Raw genomic sequence first — 5,090 nt, forward strand, 5'->3', positions numbered from 1 at the left:
AGGAGGGGCTTCCCAGGTGGTTCTGGGTCAAGATTTGTCCCCAGGTGTTGTGGAGTGTTAACCACAGGGGCAGCCATGGAAGGACTTCTATGGTGGGTCTCCAGGGGCCTCCCCTATGTCAGCCAGCTGATAGTGCCATAGCAGTGGCCTGGAGTTCTCACTGTGGCCCTGTCCTGGGCTGCCTGGGGGTCCTCACCAGAGGTCCTCTAGCTTCCCTGGAGCAGTTCTCCTCCCAGGGTGGTCAGCAGGCAGAGATCTTAGTGTCCTGGCCTCTGGAGTCACTCACTGCCACTTTCTGGTCATGGATTGGTAAGAGACCACCCCTGTCCTGTGTGGAGGGGAGAGTGTGAACAGCTGGAGGGAATCAGGAGGCAGGGCACTGGGACATCCTGGTGGCTGAGTCTGTTCCTGACTGTCCCCCTGGAGGCCTCCTGCCTGGAGGATCCTCTCAGTTTTCCTAGCAGCAGGATTCTGCAGGAAACAGTGGTCAACTGTGCTGTCCTCAGGCATTTGACTGTGATAAGTTACACACCCCAGGGTGCCTCCTTATAATTTTGAGGTCAGGTTGCATTAGCTATCACAGACATTCAAATAAGAAAAGAAAGATTTTAAAATTCATTCCTGTTTTCCATCTTTGTACAAATGAGACCTTCATCTACTGCCACCCACCTTTGCCTGGACACGTCATGTGGGCATTTCCTGTCCTCTGCAAAGACCCAGGATATGTGCTCCAGATTCTGTGTGAAATGTTTCTATATTTTCAATCTAAAAATCTCTATTTTCTAGCTACAGAAACTTGGGTTGAAAGTTATCTTTTAGTATTTGAAGATGTTATTTGTGTTCCTTTCCTTCCACTGCCTCCCTTCTTTCCCCTTCCCTCCCTTTCTACCTCCCCTCCTGTCCCTCCTTCTCCCTCTCCTCTCTTCTTCATATGATGTGTTATTTTGCAGCAGGTCTTATTATTATACCAGCATTATTAGTCTATATTAATTAGCTTAACAGTTTTTTGAGTAATGAATCCACTCTGAGTTATATTTGAGGTAAAATAGAAGCTCTTCTTTAATTCATCTGCCTGTTTACAGATTTAGTCTCTGCTCAGAACCCTCTGTCCAGGCAATGTGACTCTGTATCTGCTGAGGGCTTTGCATGGGCCCTGCACCAGCCCAGCTGCCACATTTTATAAACAAAGTCGTTTGCCTTGAGACCTGAGCTGAATCAGGCAGGCAGGGAAGCCAGATGATGTCCCAGATACCGTGGTTCTTGTTTCTGTGGCGCTGGGACTTCAATGTCTTCATAATCGTATGCTGGGTTTCTGTTCTCACAACTAAAAGGCTCAGGGTTCAGTTAAACTGGGCTAACTGGGCTGCACGAAATAACCACACAAGAGACACAAATACCTTTTTCTTTGGGGTCTCTGTGATGGCTCCTCTGACCTTAAGGGTCCTCAGAAAGAGAAAGAGCACACTCTGACCCCTTTTATTGAGGAGAAACTATTCAAATGAGGCAAGGGGTCAGGTTTCAGGGGGCTGAGTCTATCTTCATGATGTCCACTGTCAGCAGGTTGACTGACACCTGGGTAGGCCACACCCAAGGGCACAGTAAGAGAAGGGGACACACACAAGGCACTTCCATGGAAGATTCCATCCTAAACAGGGCAAGGGGTTATATTACAAAGGAACAGGTGAGCATAGCTTCACCCATGGGGCTGTAGCAAGACACACCCATGCACAAGACACCAACCCTCAGACCCAAGAAGGGTGGGGAAAGCTCTGCCACATTTTTGTGACTGAACGCCTCAGCACCCAGCCAGGGAGTGTGACTCAGTCATGTGCAAGGTTGGTCTTCCACAGTCATAGAGTTGGAAAAGGCATTAAACATGTGCTGGGAAATTATGGTGAATTCCAATATGGGCATAATTATGAGCTGATCACACATCCCTGGAGAATGGCTGTTAAATGATATTTCAAAGTGCATATTATGAAATGTGCACCTGTGTGTGAGTGTGTGTGTGTGTGTGTGTGTGTGCTGAGAGACAGAGAAAGAGATATAGATTAGGGTCCAATTCTGATTTTCTTGATTGACAGTGCCTTTGGGGACAAGGTGATGACCCAGTCTCCAGGCTCTCTGGCTGTGTCTGCAGGACACATGGTCACCATCAGCTGCAAGTGTAGCCAGAGTCTTTTATCCAACCACAAGGACTACATGCCCTGGCCCCAGAAGAAGCCAGGATGGGCTCCCAGGCTCCTCTCCTGGGCATCCAAATAGGCAGCTTGAATCCCATGCAGCTTCAGGGGCAGTGGGTCAGGGGCAGATTTCCCTCCCCATCAGCAGCCCCAGGTTGAGATGTCACAGGTTGTTCCTGTAGCAGCACCACAGTGCATCTCCCAAGAGCCTCAGCCTCAGCCTCAGGCACAAGCCTCCACCAGGCTGAGGGTCAGGGAGCTTTTGCTCAGCTGCTTCCCCCTCACAGGGTTCTGGGCTTTCCTGCTTCCTCTCCCCTCACAGGTGACATATTTTGATTGATTTCTTGGAGGATTTGCGGGCCTAGGAGAAAATCAAGATTGGAACCTTAATTGGCCTTGTTTCTGCTTGTTCATCTCATGGGAGTCACCAAGCCCAAGGCTGAGCAGGTCTCCTGGGGACAGTACAAGAGTTTTCAGGTTACAGGAATCTGTGTGTTTCCATGGATAGATCACATGACTGAGCCAACGTTAGTCTTCACCTCAAAGGAGAATCTGGTGGCTTCCACACTCTGATGACTAGTACTTCCCTGTGCCTCGTCCAATATAGAAGGTACCAACTTTTATTACTTGTCCTCCCGGCCTCCTTCATGACACGTAATCTCCTTCCACCTGGGTCCTTCCAGCATGAGACTCTTCACCCAGCAGTTCAACCCCCTCATATAGAGACTCTCTCTCTCTCTCTCTCTCTCTCTCTCTCTCTCTCTCTCTCTCTCTCATTAACCTCTCTCTATTATTACCTACCCCTCTGTTTTCATCCTTTTTCAGACCCTGCCTTCTGAGGAACCTTTCTGGTGAGGTCCTTTGTAAGTTGTCCCCTGTTCTCCCTCCTCTTGTCGTCATATGCTCGAACTTCTGTCAGCTGTTATTAAAGTTTCCATTTTAGTTCCAGAGTTCATTACAAAATTGCATAAAATAAGTTTCTGGACAAAAGATGAATTTCCACTCCAGTTGAAGACCTCTGATTCTTTACCAGAGTCCTGCCCAGGGCCCAGGTCCTGCTCCCTCTGCAGTGTCCACACTCATCCTGTCTGCTCATTCAGAAGGCAACTGGACACCTCTGTGTTGTCCTCCACATGCCAGGCCAGGCTGCTGCAGCTGACAGGGCCACTCATGGGTGTGGTGAGCTGTGGCCCAGGCAGTCATGGTCCACAGCCCTCAGCTGCACCCTGTTCCCTGAGTTCCCAGCACCTTCCTCTCACAGGGCAGAGAATCTGCTGAGCTGCTGCCCAGATCTACAGAACAGGTGGCAGCTGGGCCACCCAGGCAGGGAGGTTTTTGTGCGGGGCTACACCACTGTGGGAGGAACCTGTGTACCTTGGACACAGTAATATACTCCAGCATCCTCAGCCTCCACCCTGCCAATTGTCAGTGTGAAATCTGTCCCTGATCCACTGCCACTAAACCTGTCTGGGACCCCAGTGTCCCTGTTGGAGACCTTATATATTAGGCCCTGTGGAGCCTGGCCTGGCTTGTGCACAACCCAGTGCAAATATGTGTTTCCATCACTGTGTAGGAGGCTCTGACTGGACCTGCAGGAGATGGAGACTGACTGTCCAGGGGTGATGGGCTCAGAGAGAGGAGTCTGGGTCAGCACAACATCCCCACTGGTTCCTGCAAAAATCACAGTTCAATGAAAGATTATGTAAATACTTTAGAAAAAATTTTGCATTTTCCTTTATTGTATATTTCAGGCTAAATTATTTTTGGTGTTTTGATTTATACAATAAAATTATTCATATTGAAAACCACCTCAAATGTTATAAGCTATAAGAACCTCTCTAGAATTTACCTACTCCATCCTCCTATATTATGTGGCGACTTCCATCAGAACCCTGTAGCTTGCTCCTTCTGGAATACTCTCTCACATTAATTGACCTTCAGCTGCCTCATCCTGGAGGACAGACCTGCACATCCCACATGTGGACAGAGCACACATGACAGAATGGGGGCCCAGAGCTCACCCCCCTCCCCCTTTTCCCTCCTTATCTCCTCTGTCCTCACCAGGGATCCAGAGGAGCAGCAGCCCCAGGAGCTGAGCAGGGAGCCTCATTTTGAGAAGCTGAGATGAGGAGTCCTGGTGAGTCAAGGGCAGGTTAGAGCTGAGCTTTTATGTCAGCCTTGCAGGAAGGCCCTCCCCAGGGAGCAGCATGCAAATGCCCTGGTGGGTGCTGGGTGAGGAGTGTGAGGGAGTGTGGGACCTGCCTTGTGAGTCCAGGGTCATCAGATGTCTTATATATTTGGAGGAAATTTAATGGAGGGACAGCCCGGGGTGCCTGTGGCATGGACATTATGCTTCATCATGGGAGCCTTGTGTGTGGAGGGTCATGGTGCCCAGTGCCTGCCATCCTAAGTCAGCACAGACACAGGATGTGGAGGCTGCCTGCAGGTCAGCCTCTGAGAAGGGAAGAGCAACCCTGGTGGCTCCCTCCCAGCTTGGTGACACGTTCCACCTCACAATATTGATATTTAAATTTCTATCATCCACAACATTGGGTAGAGGTAGTTCAAGGGGTTCTGGTGTCTGCTGTGACCTGGAGAAATAGCAGAATGTCAGAAACAGTGTTAGATGTTGATCTTTTTAGTGCTAGTAAATGAAATCTGAGCACCTGGGTCAAAACAAGATGGTGGGAAACGATAGCTGTGTTTTATCTGAGACCCTGTTACCCTGCTCAAGGACAGAGGAGAAGGGACATGTCCACTTGAGGCAGTGAGTGTGAAATTCCCTGGTGCAAGATTTATTAACTGGTGGACATCCTGTCCTAGTTCTGTCCATGTATGTGACACATCAGAGTCATCCAAACTTTTCCCAAGAGAGGAACCCCTTGAGGCCACTGGACAGAATGGATG

At 49.4% G+C, this 5,090-nt stretch overlaps 1 long non-coding RNA gene across 1 annotated transcript; it reads right to left on the bottom strand.

Annotated features, from left to right (window-relative positions):
* Positions 1–1,394: 1,394 nt before the first annotated feature.
* On the bottom strand, positions 1,395–4,433 carry LOC124100362 (uncharacterized). Its single transcript, XR_006854241.2, has 2 exons — positions 4,245–4,433; positions 1,395–3,854 (listed from the first exon to the last, which is right to left on the bottom strand). It is a non-coding gene; the product is annotated as an uncharacterized LOC124100362 (long non-coding RNA).
* Between the last annotated feature and the right edge of the window lie 657 nt (positions 4,434–5,090).

This window comes from Marmota monax, unplaced genomic scaffold (genome assembly GCF_021218885.2).
Source record: "Marmota monax isolate L192 unplaced genomic scaffold, Marmota_monax_Labrador192_F-V1.1 WCK01_AAM20220418_F8-fsc00530, whole genome shotgun sequence".
NCBI lineage: Eukaryota > Metazoa > Chordata > Mammalia > Rodentia > Sciuridae > Marmota > Marmota monax.